Source organism: Canis lupus, chromosome 16 (genome assembly GCF_003254725.2).
Source record: "Canis lupus dingo isolate Sandy chromosome 16, ASM325472v2, whole genome shotgun sequence".
Taxonomy (NCBI): Eukaryota; Metazoa; Chordata; class Mammalia; order Carnivora; family Canidae; genus Canis; species Canis lupus.
This window is the reverse complement of record NC_064258.1, coordinates 37,935,219-37,958,779: the sequence shown is the minus strand read 5'-3', so window position 1 is coordinate 37,958,779 and position 23,561 is coordinate 37,935,219. Positions and strand designations below refer to the sequence as shown.

The 23,561-nt window shown below is 35.8% G+C and overlaps 1 protein-coding gene across 10 annotated transcripts in view; it reads left to right on the top strand.

The window, feature by feature from the left end:
* The window catches only part of DLC1 (DLC1 Rho GTPase activating protein), a 493,459-nt gene that overhangs the window by 72,604 nt on the left and 397,294 nt on the right, over positions 1 to 23,561 (top strand). For 2 of the 10 annotated variants that reach the window (XR_007402564.1, XM_049094621.1), the window contains exon 1: positions 10,125 to 10,468. The exons of 2 other annotated variants lie outside the window; for them this stretch is intronic. The gene's annotated coding sequence lies outside the window, so the exon portion shown is untranslated. Of the gene's footprint in view, positions 1 to 9,118; positions 9,721 to 9,996; positions 10,469 to 23,561 lie in introns of those variants that run through there. 6 more of the 10 variants (XR_007402565.1, XM_025476150.3, XM_025475382.3 and 3 more) reach the window with 5 other exon arrangements.

The following is a 23,561-nucleotide window of genomic DNA, read 5'->3' as shown; positions in this document are numbered from 1 at the left end:
TCTTAACAAAAATTTCGCAAATTCAATTCAATAATGTTTAAAAGATAATACATCATATCAAATATCATATGAAAGATAATTATACACCGTGACAAAGTATCTTAGGAATAGAAATTTGTTTAACATTTGAAAATCAGTCAGTGAAATGTGCCATTATTAACAAACTAAAAAAGAAAAACTTTATACCACTTTAAAGAAAAATCTTATTCATAAAAAATTGAGAGGGCATCCCAATACCTTTCATGATTAAAAAAAATATTCCTAGCAAACTAGAAATATAGCAGATTAGGATTTCTCAACCTCATCATTGTCAACTTTTTGAGTCAAATAATTATTTGTTGTGTGAGAAGCTATCTTGTGAATTACAGTATGTTTTGCAGCCAGGAACACCACTCTGCTCCAGTTGTGATGACCAAAAATATTTCCAAACATCTCCAAATATCCCTGGGGAACAAAATTTCTTCCACTGGAATTGAGGGAACTTCCTTAATCTGATAAAGACATCTACCAAAAAAACCTTGCAGCTAATATCATAATTAATGGTAAAAGACCAAATGCTTTTTCCCTTAGATCCAAGAAAAGGCAGGAACATCCACTTCACCAATGTTATTCAACATTGTAATGCAGATTCTAATCCATGGAATAAAGCAACAAACAAAAACAAAAAATAAATAAAAAGTATTCAGGTTGGAAAAGAGCAAGCAAAACTGTCTTTATTCACATAAGACATATAACCAATTAGGCAGAAAAGCTTAGCAATTTTCAAAAAGCTACTAGAACTACTTAGTGAAGTTTGCAAGTTTTCAGGATATTAATCAATATACAAAAAAATAGATGTGTTCTATATAACAGTAATAAACAACTAGAAATGGAAATTTTAAGACCATTTACAGTAGCATCAAAATAAGAAATATGTATAAAGAAATCTGTCAAAAATGTGCAAGACTGTTACAGAGTAAAGCATAAAACACTGACAAGAGGAATTAAAAACCTCAGTAAAATGTGAGATACATTATGCTCATGGAACAGAAGAGTCAATATTATTAAGATGTTAATTCTTTCTCATTTAATCTATATACCAAATTGAACAAGATCCGGACAGGCTTTTTTTGGTAGAAATGAACAAGCTGCTTCTAAAATTTGTGTAGAAGTGCAAATGATCTAGATTATCCAAAACAACTTTGAAAAGGAAGAACAAAGTAGGAATATTTACAATACTTGAGTTCAAAACTTATTGTAAAGCTACAATAGTCAATACAATGTGATATAAAAGAAATAAACAGGTCAATGAGACAGAGTTTAAAAATAAACCATACTTCGTGGTCAATTGATTCTTGTAAGAGGGACAAAGACAATTCTTTGGAAAAGGATTATCACAAAAAAAAAAAAGAAAGAAAAGGAAAAGGATTATCACAAATGGTGCTAGGATAATTGGATATCCATATTTTTTTAAAAAAGAAAAAAAAACCTTTGCTCTATACTCTCGCCATATAAAGAAATTAAATGTTATTATGAAATTTATAGCACAAAATATAAAAGAAAATCTTTGTGATCTTAGGAAACCTAATTTCTTTATCATGAGACTGGAAGCATAATCCATAAAAGGAGAAAACTGGTAACTTTTTAATTTATCAAAACTAAGAACTTCTATCTCCAAAAGACACTTAAAAATGAAAGACAAAAAAAAAATGAAAGACAATCTAGACTTGGAGAAAATATTTTCAATTACCTGATAAAGGACTTTCATGAAGAATATATAGAGATTTCTCATGACTGAATAATAAGGAAACCAACAAACCAAATTTCTTTCATGAACAAAGTATTTGAACAAACACTTCTCTGAAGATATACTGTTGTTAAAGAAGCATAGGAAAAGATACTCAGGATCAATCATTAGGAAAATGCTAAGGAGATACAACTATACCTATATAAGAAGGGCTAAAATTAAAGAAATGAAGCATACCAAGTGTCAGCACACACGTGGATCAACAAAAATTCTCAGAAACTTCTAATGGAAATATGAAATGGAACATCTACCTTAGAAAACAGTATGGCAGTTCCTAAGAAAGTTAAAAATCTGCCTACCAAATGAATCTACCATTCACTCCTAGGTATTTATCCAAGGAAATGAAAGACCATGTGCATACGAAGACTTGTACATGAATTTTCATAGCAGTTTTCTGTGTAATAGTCAAAAAAACTATGTCTCAATGATATTGTCCCAAATGTGCATTAGCAGATGAATGGATAAACTGTGATTGATAAATGCTTGCAATTAAATACTATTCACCAGTGAAAAGGAATGGGTCATTGATACATGCAACAGCATGGACAGATCTCAAATGATGATGTCAAGTGAAGAATAAATCCAGAATATATCCAGAAATAAATCCAGACATATGATTTCATGGAAATAAATACCTAGGCAATTTAAACTACTCTGCAGTGACAAAAAGCAGATCAGTGGTTGCTTGGTGGTAGAGAGGGAGAAAGTGGCAAAAGGGCAGGATAACAGGCACAAGGAAACTTGGAGGTGATGGATACAATGTATTCATTATTTCCATGGTGGTGACTGCATCATAGGCATCTGCATTTGTCAAAACCATCAGTTTGCAGGTTTTAAATATGCAGAGTTTATTGTGTGTCCATTATATCTCAATAAAGGTAAGAAGAAAAACACAAGACAAATGCCAAAAGCAACAAAAATCTAGAAAAATTGAGAGATGAATTGAGAAATAGATATGAAGAAATTAGCAAAAGGACTCAGCACTGGAAAACAACAGCAGAAATACACTCTCTGAAGATGAGACACAAAAGCAGGACCTTTGTTTGCAGCTTTAAGGGCCAGAGATGGATTGTGGGGTGTCGGGGGGAAAAGTGCTCCTTCACCTGCTAGTACCATGTTCCATTAGAGAAATGCAGGAGGTGGGATTATACTATTGTGGAGACAAGCATATTTGCAAAATTTTCGTAGCTTTTGCTCATCAGTTACACCTATGAGGCAACTATCTCTTATGGGTATAATTTTTATGAGACTAAGAACAACAAAAAAATAATTTTAAGTTGAATAACAATGAAAGCCATAATAGTGGCTCACTGGAGTATGCCAAATGACTAACTGAATCACAGCCACTAACGTTTTCCCCTGTATCACCTTCCCCTGTAAAATCAGTCTCTGGGCCCTTAGATCCCAAGTTCTCAAAAGTCCACCTCCAATATTTCTCCACTCCTCTCATCATCAGCTTTTCCCTCCTATTGGGAAGATAGCATACTGATAAAAACAACAACAACAACAACATAAAACAAAAATTGAAAACATCCTATTAATTTTCCCATCCTAATGGAAGCTTCTCATGGCCCCACATCATTACTGATACTGTGTTTGCTTTCTTCTGCAGGGAAACTTCAAAAACATTGACTCAACTTGTATCTCCATTTCCTTTCCTCAAATTCTCTTTTAAAACCTGCTAATTGGGATGCCTGGGTGGCTTAGCTGATTAAGCATCTGCATTTGGCTCAGGTTGTGATCCCAGGACCCCTGGGATCCACCCTTGCACCCTTGGGCTCCCTCCCTTAAGGGGAGTCGGCTTGTAGCCTCTCCTTCTGCAAAATTTGCCCTACCTACTCACCCTTGAGTTTTGCAAGAAGCTTTTCCATCTCCTCTTTTCTTCTTATGTAACAAATTTAATTCTTCATGAAGTACTTTTGGGGCTAACTACCGAAGAATAATTTTATACCTGAACTTTCTCACCTCCATTTGAGCCACCATCCATGTCTCTCACCTGGATCATCATAGTGACCTCCTAACTGGCCTCCCCACTGTGGCCATCAGTTCCTTTCAGCCTATTCTTAATGCAACAGCCAAAGTAACCATATTAAAATGTAGAGCAGACCTTACACTCCTTTGCTCAAAACGTGACAAGGACTCTACTTCCTAGTCAGTCGAAGTCAATGTCACTACAGGACACTACCTCCTCCTTACCTCCTCAAGTGCATCTTCTAGCTCTCTACCCCTTTCTTCTTCTATTCCAGCCACATTGATCCCCTTGCTATTTTTTGGAAATGACAGGCACACTTTTCCTTGAGACCTGTCTACTCTGCCTGAAATTCTGTGATGCCTAGATACCTGTATACCCATCTCCCTCATCTTTTAAATGTATTTGCTGAGAAGTTCTTCAGTGATCCCTACCCTGATATCTTTCATTTCATGCTATAACACTATTGTCCCTCAACCTTCACTCCCTGTATTCTTTTTTTTTTTTTAAGATTCTATTAATTTATTCATGAGAGACACAGAGACAGAGAGAGGCAGAGACACAGGCAGAGGAAGAAACAGGCTCCATGCAGGGAACCCGATGTGGGATCCAATCCCGGGACTCCAGGACCATACCCTGGGCCAAAGAAGTGCTAAACCACAGAGCCACTCAGAGATTCCCACTCCCTATTTTCTTTATCACACTCTATATTTTCCTCTCTCCATAGTAATTATCCATATACTAGATAATTTGCTTATTTATTATGTTGATTGCTGATCGTCAACCTCCTACTTCCCATTTAAGCTCCTTGAGGTCAAAGTTCTTTCTTTTTTCTTTTTTTCTTTTTCTTTTTGGTCTGATTGTTTTTAATGATGTATCCCAAATATAGAACAGTATCATGAATATAATAAGTGCAAGGAAATATTGAATGTGTGGATGGATATTAAGTGTATTTCCTTGTTGTGTATCCTGAATCTCTCAAATGGTTCTATTTTAAAGGGAAAAATAGAAGAGTATATTTATATTTTTATAGATATGGAACAGATATTCCTTCAAAGACACAAGCCTTTGTAACAACTTCATGACCTCCCCACCTTCCTCCACTGGAAGGCTGAGGATGTGGCCTGGACTCTAGACCAGGGTATGGTATAAACAGTGAGGTAGAATGACTCCCAAAGGACAGAGGTTTAACTGGACCTTATTTTATTGAGGAGGAGGGACTTGAACAGAGGCAGTTTCACCTCTTTCCCAGGTGAACAGAGCATGTAAGAGGTAACGCGTGGCCTGGGTTTGAGAGCACGGTGAGACAAGTTAGAAGAGTGTGAGCTCTGGCCAAAGGTAAAGAGGGAACTTTTTTTTTTTTTTTTCCTTTGGAATAGACTGAAGTTACAGGGACATTTTTAGCCATGAAATGAGAATTTCGGAGAATGTTATCATAATGATAAACAAGGATGCTGAAGTGTGCTGTATGGTGATATTAATAAGTTTTCATAGAGAACAAATTCTTTATAAGACATAAGAGCCTCAGCCTCTACTGGGTAGGTACACTCAGGCCTTTCTAAAACAAGTCATGCTTGGCATGCACCCTTCATGCTTCTGAGAGTATCCTGGCCCTACCGGACAGGCAAGAAGAATTATCGGTTTCCAAAACCAAATATACTATTGGGTTTGTGCCAATTTTTTAAATTATAATTAAAATTATAAATAAATTTAATTATAATTTAAAAATATATTTTTTAATACTTGCTAAGGTTTTTTTCCAAGTTATTTAAAATTTATCAAGAGACTTTATAGTTATTCTTGGATTGTAATAATTTTCAATGGAGGGAAGCAATGAACATAATAATCCAAGAAACAGGTACAATTAGTTTTGCAGAATTTATAGACTTTGATCCTTTTCATTAGTTTATCATCAAACTTAATTGTGTTCCTTTAATAAATACTTCTGAATGAATACTTAATGTTTAGTTAAAGTGGAGTATCACAAGTTTGACAAAATTGATTTTAAAGAACTAATAATGTACATTCAGATTTTTATATGCAAACTACAAAATTGTATTTTTTTTCCTAAGTGGGTGTATATCTATCCTAATGAACCTATTGGAAGAAAGTACACATAAAAAATAATCTTAAAAATTAACTAGAAATCCTGTCAAATATATTCAATTTTTATTGCTTTGACATACATGTGGTAACTCTAATAAGCTGCAGGCTAAAGTTGTTAAATACAGATTTTTAAAATTTAATTTAATTTTTTTTAGAAAGACATTGTGTCTTCACCGATCAGAAGTCTTTTTTTTTTTTTAAGATCTTATTTATTCATTCATTAGAGACAGAGAGAGAGAGGCAGAGACACAGGTAGAGGGAGAAGCAGGCTCCATTCAGGGAGCCTGATATAGGACTCGATCCTGGGACTCCAGGATCACACCCCCAGCCAACGCAGGCACTCAACTGCTGAATCACCCAGGCGTCCCTAAATACAGATTTTTAAAGGATTAATTTTCATAGACAAAATACTCGTACATTTATTACACTAAGTGTACATGTTTGGTACTTCAAAAGTGCCTTAAAGACATTCATTCTCCCCTTGTGTGTATTAATTACCAGTTCATCATTCTAATGATGCTATTCCTTCCTAAAAATGGAAAGAATCAGAGCCTACTTGCACTCACAAATGTTAAAAGTGGATGCTGAGCTAATGACATTTGCTACTCAATATTTTTTTTAAGATTTTATTTATTTATCCATGAGAGACACAGAGAGAGGGAGAGAGATAGGCAGAGGAAGAAGCAGACTCCATGCAGTGAGCCCAATGTGGGACTCGATGCTGGCACTCCAGGATCATACCCTGAGCCGAAGGCAGATGCTTAACCGCTGAGCCACCCAGGTGTCCCTGAAACTCAACTTTTAAGAGTAAAACATTCTTTCCCCAGTGTGTATCTCACTTTGCACAGCTGAGGGGTTGTTGGACTATGTGAGAGTCTTTGAACAATCCTGTAGAAGAAGTCCAGGTACAGATTTACTGAAGATGACAGGGAATTGGCAGGTCTGTCATAGCTGATGTGTATTATTTAGATTATAGTACCTGGGAAGAAAGTTGATCTTCATAATAACTTCTAAGCCTTATTCTGCTAGCCTCCTTTTTAAAAAGTACATAATTCCTCCACCAAAAAAATGGTTCCAAATGCATACATTTAACTCAGAGCTCAAAAGATTAATAGATTTTTTTTTTAGTTATCACAGAAGAGCAATATATGAATGGGAGAGGAAGATAATTTGAATATCAAAAAAAATGTAGTTAAAAATGAATACTGCATCAGCCATAATGTCTAGTGGCTTTATGTGGACTATCATCTCTAATTTTGGAAAATCCTTATATCCAGAGGCTAAAACTGAGGCTTACACAGCTTAAGTAACTTGCATGGGCTCATCACAGTGTTGGAGTCAGACTCCTATCCTGATCCTCTACTTTCAGCTTTCTAACTGCCTCTATGCCTTATTTTATTAGTTTATCTAGCATAGAGTCAGAAGCAAACATTTAAGGAAGTGATGTACTTAGATTTACATGCAGAGAGGAGAAGGGGACAAATACTTGGGACCCTTTCTATGTGCCTGACACCATGCTAAATATTTAAGAAATTATCTCAGTATTTATCTTTATACTCATATTTGGTAAAGCCTTTATGAGAATGTAAGTTCTGAGATTTGTTTGGAGTCAGGCAACTGAAGGATGAAAAATAAATAAGAGTGATTAAAGATTTGGGAAGTAATCCTTCTAATAATAGAAGAAAGCAGGAAGTCTTATTTGTTTAGAGAAGAGAACATTAAGGAGAAAATTACTATTAAGAGTGTCTAGATGTCTATAAACGCATTTATAAATGCATGTGAATAGGGTTTTGTTGTTACCTCGGGCCAATGTAAACAGGAAGGAGGCTAGATTGCATGAGGGGAGATTATAGCACTCATGAGGAGAATCTAGCTGAGAATTAGCAGTGAGTTAATATTTATTGAGCGCCTACTATCTACTAGAAGACCAGAAGACTAGGGGCAGAGATAGAGATGGAGATAAACAAGTTATTTTAGGAAAGAACTTACATCAATTCTCATTCCATTCTGCTCCAGTGTTTTCCTCAGGGAAATAAATACAAATTTATAAATATATGTGTATATAAAGCAAATTCTGCATTCCAATCTGTGAGTTATGTGGAGTTGTCCCTATTTTTAAAGGGGTATTCAAAACTCAGAAAGTTTAAGAAGTCTCCCCAATTTCACACAGCAATTAAGTGTGAGTCAAGAGAGGCAGGCGAACTCTCAGAGGGAAGGAAAAGACACAAAATTGAGAGTTAAAATCTGAGTTCTGGTGTGGACTTGGCCACTTTCCGTCATGTGATTGTAAGAAAAACAATTCCACAAACTTCAGGTGCTTTATTTTTAATATAAAATAAGAGCACACACACCCAGATTATTGAGAAGCTTAAATGGCATGGTTTCAGTGAAAGTATTTTCAATCAATATGAATATAGTAGCTCTTTAAAGGATTTATGAAAGTGTGGACTTCCTTCTTGCCATATGGTTGTAGGTTAAATTAAAGGAATCTAAGTGCTCATTTTTAAATCAGTAACGTTTTGATAAAAAATTTTTAAAACTTGCTTCTGCCCACATGTTTTTGTGTGAATGCTTCTCATCTTCATATTCACATGCAATATGTTAATCTTGTCATTTCCTATTTCTCTACTAGTCCATACTTTGCATTAATTTTGAGAGATTTTAGTTATCTAATAAGAAAAGAAATAGTAGGTGTCACATTATACTGCATCGAATCACCACCTACCCAGCATTCTTTGAGGATATGAAAAAGATGGCCATTGTGATATCCAGGTATCTGTCCGTCTTTATAAAAATGAGTCAACTGAAAATAAAAGTGAACAACGAAAACTACTTACAATGTCAGAGACGTACAGGGTGGGTCTTGGGCTAAAAACTTTAATATCTCTTGTAGCTCTATGTTATTCATTTATCATATTGAAATTAAAATTGTTCTTGTAACTCCCATTATGGGAAATCCCTAAGAATTTGTAAACTGCGCATAGACCCAATAATCAGATTAATCTAATCACCAGTCACACACAAAAAAAATGCTTAAGTCATAAATAGCAAGAGAATCCATTGATTGTAAATAAAGTAGAAGGGAGACATTACAGAGCAATTTCACCCAAGCAAGATAATTAAACTCAGAGATACTGTTTCCTGTTTCCCTGGTGTAAACAACAAAGCTGCTCCACTGGCCTCTGCACAACCTGGATGTCCCAAGGCCACATCCCTCTTCTTTCCTTCCACTTTCCCTCAGGAGAATTCTGGGTCATAAAGAAATGAGAATTGGTATAACTTCTTTCCTGAAAGGACTTGAGCTTCCTCTGTGTTGACATTTGTGTCATCTTATTATAAGACGAGCTAACATCTATTATTAATTGATGCACTAATTAAAGCCATACTTGCAGTTTCCATTAGCTTATTCCCTAAATTCTCCAGAGTTGGCTGTCTGGTTTTAATCAAAACCAAATGGTAGTCCAAGTTCCCAGCCTGGAGCAGCTAGGAGGAAGTCATTCAGTGGAGGCACAAGAAAGCAGAAAAGATAAACAGATGATAGTTCACAAAATTTGTGTCGGACAAAGGATGCAGATACCGTGAGCCGCTTTGGAGATGTGATTCAGGGACTCTGTCATGCTAGATGGAAGAAGTTGCAAGTGGTTAATGTCAGCAGGACTGTAATAGGATCAAGATGGAGTCTGTCTTCTGCTTTCCCAGCACTGTGTTTGTGTAACTGGAGGATTCTGACTGGAGGTAACGCTGCATGTGCCATGACATGAACTACTTTAATTCTTTGAAGGATTCCTGGGATTGGAGAGATTTGAAGACAATGTTCTATCTCCTGGCTTCTTGGGATTTTACTTACAGATCCTCTCAGGTACTGTATGTGGGGCTGCAGCATTGTAGATTGTAAGTAGAGTAAAAAAAAAAAAAAAAAAAAAGGTGTTCCTCTTTGGGGGATGACAGTTTTAAAACTCTAAATTCATCTCCCTCTCCTAAGAGATCTTTTGAAAGGAGAACGGGCAAGGGTATTTTGAGTAAGCTGTGCATATACATTTAATACAGTGGGGAAGCTGTAAAGGAGGGAGAAAATTGTTTTCCCCACCCCACCCCCCTTTTTTTTTTTTAATTCATCAGCAGTGGGGGATAGAGAAAGCTCTAGGACTTTATGACTCTCCAGCTAATCACCTCAAGAGCTTTGACAAACTCACTTCAGTTCTGTGTAAAATCAGAGCTCCTCAATCGCCCAGGCGGGCTCTGCTCTGCCCCCCTCCCTCTGCTTCGTGCACTCTTTCTCACATGCACTACTCAGAGGCAGGAAATGCTTCCCAGGCAATCTGGGCCTGCTTGTGGAGGCCCCTTTCGCAAAACATCAGTCTGAATTTAGTGGACAGAAGTCACCAGGAACGCCTTGACAGGCTCCTGCTTTAGCCAAGGCTCCCTCCAGCTGCAGAGGGTGTTTTTGTTAGAATCACACTCTGCGTAGAACTGCTTAGAATAGAGCCATGATCTCAACCACGAAAATGTGAACGTATATTTTGGAGGACCTAACGGGGACGGACTTCTCTCCTAGCCTGAGTGTTGAGCGATGTCATGCCTGGGCGTTTCAGCTCCTCGTTGTCTAGGTAAGACGCTGTGGACTCTCTGCTTTATATTTCCAGGCAGGCTTTGAAGAGGCAGAAAGTTGGACAGAAATGTTAGCATCTTGCAAGGAGTGGTGGTTTCCTAAGTCTGGGAGCTAAGCTCTGAAATTAGAAGTGGAAAATGTGTAGGGAGGAGAAAACTGCGAGTCAAATTGTTTTAGCACAATGTCAGTTCTAAAACAGGCTCCAGAGAGATTTTACTCTTTTCCTCCATAAACTACGATTTTATTGTGATCCCTTTTTATCTTTACTTTCCCTTTTTTTTTTTTTTTTTTTTTTATGAATTAGACCAGGTTTCCTATTCCAGGGCATAATACAAAACAAATACATATTCTCACACTTAAGTGCGAGGTGTAAATGATTTCTTTCGATCCCCCCCTTCCTTTGCCAACAGGGAGAGTCGATGGCACCAGAGTGGCTTTTCTTTATAATGAATCTCCAAAGAATATTCTATGTGTCATGTAAAATATGAAGATTGGACTCCTCAGTGTTTCCCTAAACCAGTTTCAATCACAGTGCAGGCTGCTAATGTACAGCTTAAATGTTTCATTTAAAAAAAAAAAAAAGAGTCAACACATGAAACTTCAAAAATTATTTCTAGCCTATGTAGTAGTTAACTTGATTTTCAAAAATTTAAATATTAGAATCCAATTTACTTTATATTTACTTTCCTGGATTTACTTCTCATGTTATACTTGTGTTGAACATTTTTGAAGAATTGAAGTAAATCTCAATGACAGCAACATTCAGTATTATTATTTTAAGGCAGCTGGAAATCACTGCAATCACATGAAAAACCAATCGTATATTCATAATTCATATAATCATAAAATTAGATTTCCACTGGGCTCTAATCTCTTTAAGGTATCTTAAATGTTTAAATGTGCTATCTATGAAGAAAGAAATCTAGCAATGACTGAAATAAAATGGACTTTTTAATGCATAACATACTGTTGCATTTATATTTCTGAAGATTTAAAAATGAAAATAATTATTTTATAGAAATTATGTGGAATGGTATGTGAAAGGGATAAATATTCATGTGTATTTCCAAATCAATTAGATGAACACAAAATATAATAAATGAAAGATGAGAGCTGTTTGACAGTTGGATCATAAGAAATCAAATGTTTTAATTCTAAACTTTTACACAGTACAAGGTGACCATTTGTGGTATTAGCCAACTTACTATTGAATTCTATGCTAGAATAAGTTATTTTAGTATATTTTTAACTATTCACTAACAATTTAAGATGTCTTAAAACTTTTAAATATGATAAAAAATCTTTTGTTCAGCACATGCAAAATAAAATGCTGACTTATCTAAATTATGATTTGGTGAAATCCCTGAAAAGAATTTCAAGGAAGGAAAGAATATAAGAGATCACTTCTTCAAACACTGTCCTGAGGTTGACACAAGGCAGCTGAAAAATGACATTCAAAAGTGACCTGTCCAAGGTCACACCACTTGCTAGTGGAAGAGATCACAGTGGAGTGCTCCTTCATAATTCAGATATCTTTATACTACTTCATCTTGTTCTCAAATAATAATTATGCAGAATGAATTATGAATATATCCAGTGGAAGGCTAGTTTTAGACAGAAACTGTAGTACTTCTTTAAAAAATAAGAAAGGCTCAAAGCTACTACCCATGTACAGTATGGAGGGAAAAATCATGATTTAAAAAAAAAAAAGAGCCAAATTCACTAAGTAATGAAGTTTTCTCAAATGTAAAACTTTTCTTACGCCTTTGACAAACACTTCAGTGGGGTAACTTGTTGGTGACTGTTTTATTTCATGTTTATGCCAAGAAAATCAATCCACATGCTAATAATTATAATAATTTTAAACTGATGTGTCTTAAAAATGTAGGGCTAGAAAGGAGCTTGTCCGATTGATATATTCAAATGCTATCATAACAAATCTATCCTGACCAGCGACGTTCAGAGATTTTACTACCCCACCTCAGAATCGGTTTAAGGATCTCATGTACCCAGACATTCTTTCTTTTATCTAACCTAAATCTCTATTGCTCTAGCCTATTTCCAGTTTTATGGGATTTTCCTCGGTGGAAATATGGAAAATCTAAATGAACATATGAAAACATAAGTATACATTTGTGGGCCAAATAAAGCCAATGCCTTTCATCTTCCCTTGTACAGCTTATTTTCAATCCTTTAATTGGTTCATATATCTACTCTGAGCCTTCTACAAAGTTTTTTAGTTGTAGAATATAGAATTTCTTACAGTATATAAATAAATGTCTGACTGGTAGAGTGTAAAATGAGAGAGTTGGCTGCTTAAGCTGTATCATACTTCATATATGACAACATATGTTGCTATGCAACCTGAATACTGCCCTTTCCAAGGCAAGAAGCTTTCTCATAAAACTAATATATGTCATTTCTACTATATGCCATTTCTTAGACAGAATGTGTGTCATGATCCTTTCTTTTCCCCATTTTTATGAACTAGATTGAATTTCCTGATGTTATTACATTTAAAAGACACTTCAACACTTTCAGTGTCACCATCCTACACAATATTGGAATGAGGAGTAAATTCAGTAAAGCAGTAGCCTATGTAACTGACTGCATGGTTACTTAGAGAACCTAGCAAAAGAGAATACATCATTTTATTTTTTTTTCTTAAGGATCTTATCATTTCAAAGGATGATTTTTCTGACCACGTTTAAACCTGCCCATACCATACACCTAACTCTAAAGATTTAGGCATACTTTAATCTCACTCATAGAGGATTGGGTCTTCTAGGCTTTAAACAAGTTTACATTTGGGACATTTTAACTTAATCCTTTGTTTTGATCTTGTTTCTTCTTGAAGAATGAATGAATTAGTGTATTATCTTACAATAAGAATCTTTCTGTAGAAATCACCACAGTACAACAAATTTCCAAAAAGATAACCTAGATCTGGATCAGAGAATTTTATTATGAAAATAGAGAAATGCCAGTAATTGTACATGCGAATTTAAAGAGGATGAGAGATTTGAAGGAGTTGGCATGACTGTTGTACCCTCTTTCCCCATATGAATGATAAGCACCCTAATCCCACAACTTAAACCAAACAAGACTCCAGATTGATTTTGGTGTTAATATAGGAATGCAGCATTTATTCCATAGTTCTATTTTAACATTAAGTTGCTAGTCAGTTCACAGAGTTTTGAGAAATAGATGGACTTAGTTTAATTGAAATTAAACAGAATAATGGTGAAGTGTGGACCTTGAGACCTAGTTAAAAGAGATTATTGATTTTAATTCAGTAGATTATAGAGTTTGTAAATCAATTGGAAAAGATTAAATAAGGGCAGCCTGGGTGGCTCAGCGGTTTAGCGCCGCCTGCAGCCCAGGGCCTGATCCTGGGGACCTGGGATCGAGTCCCACGTTGGGCTCCCTGCATGGAGCCTGCTTCTCCCTCTGCCTGGGTCTCTGTCTCTCTTTCTCTCTCTCTGTGTCTCTCGTGAATAAATAAATAAAATCATTTTTTTTAAAGAAAAGATTAAATAAGGACTCCATACAAAAAATAGTGGGAAGGCGCTGTAAACACAGTACATATGAATGTGCTCATTAATTAAGATAGATGGGTAGAAAAAAATTACCATACTAGTTATATATGTAAAAAGGTTGTTTTGTATTAGACTGGATTAACCAAGTGTTCTAGCAATACAGTTCAAATAATTCAAAGAGAACATCAGTCCAATAATGGAAATGAGATAGAAAGGAAGTAGGAGGATCAGAGAAGTTTAGAAATTCAATTGTTTCTTTTTATTCTCAGCAATTATCAAGATAGCCTAACACATCAGATGCTCTCCATACCTGTTTGTCAATAAATGTTTGTGGACTAAATCAGTAGGAAAGAGGAAAGAAAGGAAAGCAAAACTGGTCATAAAGAGTGGGATTGTGGGACTTTTTTTTTTTTTAATTTTCCAGACATCCTGTGATGATAGAATATTTTTTACAGGGGAAAGAAAATAAGAGGTTGTCAAGAATCGTCAGAGCCTGAGGCCAAAGGTTAACAACATTCTCATAAGATGACATTACAAATTCATTAAAAGCCAGAAGGAAGCATGAGCATCCAGAAATAGTTTAAAATTAAAATTTACATGAAGCCAGTGACAGCAGAGCACTAGTGAATTTTCCACTGTTTAAATAGTATGGTGTACTGAAAAGCTCATAAGCAGAGTCAAAGAACCAGCTCTGATCTGCATCTTTGCCACTTGATGTTCTGTGATTTGAAAGATGCCCCATAATTACTTTGTGCTTCTGCATTTTATCAGTAAAGTGAGGAAGATAATGAAAACAGTTATATCCCTGGATCATTTTGAGCATCACATGAGATTTTATATAGGCAAATTGTTTGCAAATTATATAACAGACAAATCTGTTTCAAAAAGCATAGGTCGGGGGATCCCTGGGTGGCTCAGCAGTCTAGCGCCTGCCTTTGGCCCAGGGCACGATCCTGGAGACCCGGGATCGAATCCCACATCAGGCTCCCGGTGCATGGAGCCTGCTTCTCCCTCTGCCTATGTCTCTGCCTCTCTCTCTCTCTCTGTGTGACTATCATAAATAAATTTAAAAAAAAAAGCATAGGTCAATTAGTCAAGGAAGAAAGACTCATGGTGTTTCATATTTTGGCCAAGTCACTCATCTATATTGAAACAACATGGGCATGCAAGGCATAGTGCCAGCTCATACTCAGCCATGGATTCTGCAACTAAGATCAATGAAAACCAAAATAGTCATCGTTGTCAGCAAGAGCAGCATCACCATTAGCATCATCATTATGTCCCTGAACATCTATCTAGTGAATTCTACAAGATGCGATGGATTAAATGTTCTACACGTATCATTAGCTTAGTTTTATTATTTTAGCTTAGTATTATTATTTTCCTTTCAATAACTTTTCACTCTTCCCTTTATAGAGGTGAGAAAACTGAGGAAAACAAAATTTAGGTGACTAATCCAAATTACTGGCGGGGGGCGGGGAACAATGGTTCTCTAATAGCCATCTTACCTTCACAAAAAAATGGAGATAACTTTTGCCCACTAGTAGGTATTTGACCTTGAGCTAGTTACTAAGTTCTGCCAAAATTATCCCTATAAAATTAGGGCAATGATAGCAACTACTCCATGGAGTATTTATGAGTACTATTACCAAGGGAGATAGTATAAATACAGTACCTGACCCACAGTAAATGCTTAGTAAATAGAAGTCCTTTATTACTATTACTATTAGAAGTCCTTTATTACTATTACTATTATCATGATCATCAAAAGTTTTCAATGTGCCTGCTGTTAGTTGGGTATAGAGAAGAACATGTGGTAATAAAAAGCAAGCTCAACTGTACATAGATAGGAGGCAAAATAAGATGAGGATTATAGATATTAAGCACAGCAGGAAAAGTTGATGTCAGAGGCATCAACCCCTGGTAGGATGCTGACCTAACAGAAGTAGCTAAGTTCCCAGTGATTTCGTGTTCCCAATTTCAGTGAAAGTCATACTTATTTGAATCAGTGAAATCTCAGTATCCTGTTGGCACCTAGGAATCCAAGCACCTGTGTGGTTGTAGCCATATCTCTTATTTGCAGTTGGTGATTACTGTGTCTACCGTTAGAGGGTTCTTAGAAATGATAGCAAAGCTAAAAATAGAAAGTGACCACTTAAAGCAGAGACACATCTCACCATGCTGATGATAAAGCAATATAATCCGTGTCCCTTGTTGAATAGAAATGTTGCTCTGCCATTTAAAAAAAAAAAAAAGCAACCAAGCTCTTGATGACAAATTTAACTCTAAGCTATTTCCTATTGCTTGAAAAATTTCAACTGAAACAAGTTCAGAGCAAAGGCAATACTTTTCTTTGGTTATGAGGGGTTTTACAGGAAAAAGATAGGAGGGCAAAAACCCAAATGGTTAATTATTAATAAATGTATTTGCAGAAATATCTAAGATTCAGTGCAGCTCTAAAGGCTCAAAGGATTCTGCATAGGATTGAACACTGTCATTGAGAATACAGTGTACTTTTAAAAAGCAAAATAGAAAAACCCAAAGAAAATACACATACCTAGAAATTATTGTACCATGATGCAATATTATTCCCCATGACTGTGTTAATTTTGGGATCTTTTGGAATCCAGTTATCCCCAAAAAGGTCTTAGTGATATCTGGCAAATATTATGAAGTATTCCAAGATTTCCTCAAATTACATGTGGGTTACTTAAGAAAATGTTAAGAGAATCTGCAGACCTCGTTGACCTAAGCTATAAAGTGGTAGTAAGTCAAACACTGCCAGTACCTGGGCTCCTCCCTGCAAAAAAATTAGAAATTACTGAGGCTGCATTACATAGCAAGAACCTGATGATAAAAATAGAGCACCACAGAGATAATAATTTATAATTTTAGAAATCTTTTTAATAATGAGCTGACTTCTAATGAATGACAGAGTTAATTTTCAGGTTTGTCTAATTCCTGGAATCTTTGACTCTGAAAGCTAAGTATAAGAAAAAAATTTACCAAGCTTAGTAAAGCTGAGATATACATAAAAATAGATAAGTCTTAAAAGAATATTTTTAAATTGGGTACCTGCTTTTTCCTTTTTCTTCTAAAGACCAAAAATGATGGAAGCTTGGCTGTGTCTTTGGAGAAAGTAATATACTTCTTATTCCGCTTAGTTCATTATAGGCAGTTTATCCTATGATTTACTATTTTTTTTTGATATCCAGAAAGCCTAAATACATGGAAGCTATTTCATATATATAATTTTAAGCTTCACTAAACAATTTGCCAATAAAGAATTTCAATAAGAGTTTGTTTTCCACAGACAGCTAATGAGGCATAATGAGTAAATTCCAACACCTGACAAAATATGTGAAAGTAGATGGATGATGATTTTGTGAAGAATCAGGACACAGACTGCTACGAAAGAAAGAAAATCTGCGTGAAATCATATGAAGAAAAATTCACGCATCATATTATTAAGATCTCTCTCTCCTAAAGACTATTTCTAGCCCTGTCCAATTTGGATTAGACAGCATGAGTGTTTTAAAGGAAAAGCGCCAGTTGTCTTCTACTAAAAGTTGGCTACTCTGACCCCTGACTAGACTCATAGAAATGCTTTTTAAAATGTGTTATCTTTTTGTGGCTATTTGTTCATACATTTACATAAAGGAATTAAGAAAAGTCATATCTGCCTATGCTTTCTTAGTGCTCCTGAGCATCTTGAATATGAGACATCAGTCTGGCAATGAAAAGCATTCCTTTTCATGTTATTATTGAGCTGGGGAACAGTGGGAAGTTGCCCAAATGTGCACAGTTTGGTTTGCTTGGTAATTTGTTCCTTGACAGCTCCATCAAGAAAATGAATTTCATTTTGGCCTCTGCAAATGCTCACTGTAATGAAGATTTCCTTTGAAACTAGTGAGCCTACATTTGAAGAACTGTATTAAGTTGTGGTCATGTCAATGTTGTTGTTTCTGTTCCAGTTGTCTAATTCAGTTCATAAGTGGTTTGGGGGCACTTTCTACTTGCAAATGTGACTCCTTGAGAGTAGGCTAAGACACATTAAGATTTCAAATCCTGATAGGGTGTTCAGATTCCCAATGTCTCCGTTTCACTGACTTACCATATTAGCAACAAAGTGGGTCAATGTGGAAATGTTCTTTTCTTGGTTCAAATGCATTCTTTCTTCTTGCAAGAGTGCATTTTAGAGAGCTGAAACTTTTGAATTAAAAGGAGATTATTTTCCCCATATCTTCTCTTCTTTCCCACAGTGTCTGAGAATATGCCATGTGGTAGATATTCCACATATATATGCTTTAAAGCAGTTGTAGAAGGAAAACATGACCTAGAAATTTAATGTGGGATGGGTAATTAAGAAGAAAGACCCTCAAGGAAACCAAAACAACTGTGGCCACCTAAGGAAAGGGAAAAATAAAGTGGCAGTACTATTATGTTTTCATTTTCCCTTCCATTAAATACATAGAACCTGTATGAAGGTGTTTAAAAACAGCCTACGAGCCAATCACGTGTGTGTGTGCATATATACTTATTTTTCAAATTTTTATCTATGTATATGTATGCATATGTATGTCTATGTATGTCACCTGTGTTCTGAAAGGATAAAATGAGATATCTACACTTAAAGTTTTAAGGGGTTGAATGAGAAAAGTTGCCATCTTTCCAAGTACTATGATGAGGTGTCCAGGAGAAGTTGCAATATAATGCAATGGAGAATTCCTCTTTTCATATTCATTTACTCAATTAAGGTTATTTGCATCTAATTTTCTGTATCCTAAAACTTCTGTTAAGATAATATTTTAGAAGGCTATAGCTAAGAGGATTACCAAGAATATTTATCTTGACTTGCAGGAGTTCCTAAAAGGGTCAGGGGAGGAAAAAGAGCCATTAAAAAAAAAATCACTGAAGAATCTGATAGAAAACTACAGGACATTTTTGGCCCAAAAATGAATACCCAAACTGGCACCTTTATTGTGCTAATAGAAGGAAGAAGATATATGTGTACTTGTCAGGGGGTGATATAGTGAGTGGGGAAGAGAATACAGGGAATATTTAGGTCCTATTGGATATATTGCAGAGGAAATGCAGACATATTTACATATCAACTTAATCTTAAAATTACTTCTCTGGAACATATTAAAATTTAGATTAAATGTAGGTTATTATTTAAGATGCTTTCTGAGATTCAGAAATTTTTCTTTATCTCAAGCAAATAACACAGAATTATAATAATTTAAGTTTTTTAGCTATTTCTCCTATTATTTCCATATTTCTAAACAATGATTACACTATTTTTTTTCCATTTTAGACATTTTCTGTTAAATTTCTATTATAGAAAATGAAGAGTTAGCTCTCTGAGACTATTCTTCCCAGCATCCCTAACCCTATCCCCTATAAAAATTTTATGCTTCAAAAAATAGTTGCTTTCATAATTTTTTTATTAAGTCCATATTTACTGCTTGCAGTATTTGGCTATCCAAAAATTTCGTAGCTAAGCCAGATAGTGTACTATGATTATATTTCCTTTCTTTTACAAGCCTGTTTCTTGTAGATAATAATTGATTTTTAGTTTTCTATATAATTATTACTACTTCTTTCATCTAATATCATCCAACTTTATTATAAATTCTTCTCAATGTGGTCATATACCTCATATAATCAATTATTTACATGTGTGGGTTTTTTTTTCCTTAAAGACATTTCTTGTAGAGAACTTTAGGGTTTATGTGAAATGATTGCCCACTAAGTCTGTAACATAAATTTTATCCTGGAAAGCCCATTCCCTGGTTTTTGTGTTGAATTGCTGAGTCCCTTGTTGCCATGTCTTCTTCATTTTATTTATTCTCTTATTTGGGTGGAACTATACTTCCAGCAGCTTCTTCAGCAGATGAGAAAAATTTTTAAGGCTCTTCACATAATTTTAAGGTAGAAATAATTTCCCATCAGAATTTTGAAGATATACTTGACTGTCTTGTTTCCAATTTTGCTATTAAAAAATCCAATAATATTGAGATTTGTAATAAATAATATATAACCTCTTTTCTTTCTCTCTCTGATAACATTTACATTCATTTGCTTACCTCTAAAGTTCTGAAATTTCATAATAATGTTTCTTAGTGTGTTCTATTTTTATTTCTTGTATCACTGCATACTACACAGATTCCCTTGAATCTGAAGACAAGTCTGTGAAAATCTGAAAAAAAAAATTCTTTTTAGGGACACCTGAGTGGCTCAGTGGTTGAGCATCTGCCTTTGGCTCAGATCGTGATCTGGAAGCCTGGGATCGAGTCCTGCATCAGGCTCCCTAAAGGGAGCCTGCTTCTCCCTCTGCTTATGTCTTTGCCTCTTTCTCTGTGTCTCTCATGAGTAAATAAGTAAAATCTTTTTTAAAAATTTCTTCTTAAATCTCTCCCCTCAACTTTCTCTGAATGCATTCAAGAAATGTGATTCCTCTCCAAGATGTCAAATGGGTTTTCAAGTTGCAGTAATTCTCTGGAGTTTATTGTTGCCTCTGCTATCTTTCCCAAACAGGTGATTTAGAACAGTGAAACTCTGAACCTCAGCTCTCATTTGATCTAGAAGTCATGGAGGCAGGAAATTTACCACAGAGGACTTTATTTAGGGGTTTTCTCCTCTGAAGCATTACCTAATGTTTCCATCATCCCACACCACTCACTGTTTAAAAAGAAGGAAGGAAGGAAGGAAGGAAGGAAGGAAGGAAGGAAGGAAGGAAGAAGGAAGGAAGGAAGGAAGGGAAGGAGCAGAAGGAATGCTGGAGGGAGGAAGGGAGGGAGAGGAGGAAGGAGGATGAAAGATGGAGGGAAGAAAAAAGGGAGAGAGGGAGAAAAGGAAGGAAGGAAAAGAAAGAGAAAGAAAAGACAAAAAGAAGGAAGGGAAAGAGAGAAAGAAAGGAGAGAGAAATTGATGACCATCTGCTTTATGTTAAACTTTACATGGTATTTGTGGCATGAGAAGACTTTTATTTTTCTCTACATGAGTTTCTCCTTTTTAAAAAGATTTTATTTATTTATTCATGAGAGACACACAGAGACAGAGGCAGAGACAGAGGCAGAGAGAGAAGCAGGCTCCATGCAAGGAGCCCAGGGCAGGACTTGATTCTGGGACTCCAGGATCACGCCCTGAGCCAAAGGCAGGTGCTCAACTGCTGAGCCACCCAGGCGCCCCTACATGAGTTTCTCCTATAAAACTGTAAGCTCCTTTAGGAAAGGTGGAATACATTATTTAGATTTTTATTCCTAATGTTTAGCAGAGTCTTTGAAGAAACAAGTATTGAAGAATTGATCTTGGCCAGGCAATGTTGCTGCCAGTTCTTCAATACCGCCCATTCGATTTCAGCCACAAGTGCTTTATTTGCATCATGTTCTCTCAGACTATGGAATGAGCAGTGGTGGGATGCCTGGGTAGCTCAGAGGTTAAGCGTCTGCCTTTGGCTCAGGGTGAGATCCTGAAGTCCTGGGATCGAGTCCCGCCCCGTCAGGCTCCCTGCATGGAGCCTGCTTCTCCCTCTGCCTGAGTCTCTGCCTCTGTCTGTGTCTCTCATGAATGAATAGATAAAATCTTAAAAAAAAAAAAAAGAAAAGAAAAGAAGGCAATGGTGATTATCATTGGGATCTCCTTCTCTAAGGACAATTACCAAGCCAAAGTACATAGTATGTGTTTATTTCAGAAGCAGGTGCAAAGGAAAGCATGATTGTTTGATATGAGATATAGGTCAGTGATTCTCAAACTAGAATGTCTCCAGATATTGTCATTTAGCATAATAATGTTTAATTTCATTTAAGTTTAAAATACTGGGGCAGCCCAGGTGGCTCAACAGTTTAGCGCTGCCTTCGGCCCAGGGCCTGATCCTGGGGACCCGGGTCAAGTCCCACATCTGGCTCCCTGCATGGAGCCTGCTTCTCTCCCTGCCTGTGTCTCTGCCTCTCTCTCTCTCAGTCTCTCATGAATAAATAAATAAAATCTTTAAAAATATATACTGTTTAGCATAAAATGCCAATGTTAAGGAATGGTGTTACAAAATGAACTCAAGTAATAAACTTGAAATTCATTCGTGTTTAAACATTTTATGCACTAATATTACAAAAAGCAAATTTGGACATTTTACAAACATTTTCCAGGACTGTTACATAATTAGAGGTATATAGAGTCTCTTGTAATATTAATATAGTGGTGTTTGAACACATGCATTTAAGAAGTGAAAAATCCCCATGGAAATTCACTTCATAAAATCAACACCCCACAATGACCTACACTTTTCCAGATCCTTCATCCAAATCCTCAGGAGCTGAGCTCATTCTGAATGAAAATGCACAAAAGGATTATCAAAAAAATGTAATGGAAATTTGCAAAATAGTCAATAGTTAGAAGTACAGTTAGAAAGAGAGCAATCTGGTGAGGAGACTGATAGGGAAAAATCAGGTCTTTTACAAAGACATCTCAATATTATAGGATGGATTATAATCAATTCAGATGATTTAGAAAATGACGCCAATATGCTCAGATGCAACTGACAATTATCCAGTACTCCTTCTTAATACTCTGTTCAGCCATTAGATCGTGGAGGCAGATTTTATCTTATAAATAGAATTTAAATAGGAAGTGTGAATAATGAAGTTTGGAGAGAGAACATTTTTAAAAATCTGTCAGACCATAGGATATGGAATGAGCACTGAAAATGTAGAGGTGATGGTCACAAAGATAATCAGGATAATTATGTCTTTAAAAATATAGACACTATGCATTTACAGGAATGATTTGGAAGTGTTCAAAGAACCTAAATGAGCAGGACAGAAGGAGTTAATGCTTCAGTGTGTACACTCTACCTAATTTACAATCTCCCTTTGCAACTAGATGGCTTCAGAACTTGTTGAAGTGTCTTCCTTTGACATTATAAAAACACTAACCTATTTGCCAAAGTGGAGTGAAATAAATTAATATGGGAAGGTCCTAAGGGTAAAACTTTTATGTAATCTGTCCCCCAAGGAGTTAATAAAACTCCATTTCTTTTTAGTAAAAAAAAAAAATGAATCCAGAATTTAATCTCAACTTAAATGTAAATGTGGCTTAGGAATTACACAGTAATACCACTTGGCATTTCTTAAGTTAGCCTGCTCTCTCTCTATACTGGATAAAAATAAAGAAAAGAAAGCATCTAAAACAGAACCGCCCTATTACAACCCAAATTTGCCCATGAAAGCAGAAATTTTCTGGCCTGCGTCTATGCGTTTTTTCCACTTTCCGTAGCCTCCCACACTATAATGACTTATGCATGGAATTCAGGGACTTTATATTTTCTTTTGAGTGCAAAATGAATGCCAACATGGAAAATGTGCAGGCTGACCATTTTCAAATGGTCACAGACCTTTGAGGGAACCAGATAGCATCCAGAAAGATATTTGGTCAGGCTAGGGTACCAAATTCTAGTACATGCCTTAACTCCGCTGGTCTTCACAGGATGGGAATATTTACCTTTCTGGCAAGTGCTTAGTCAGAATAGCTTGAAATTTTTGGTAGGGATTCAGA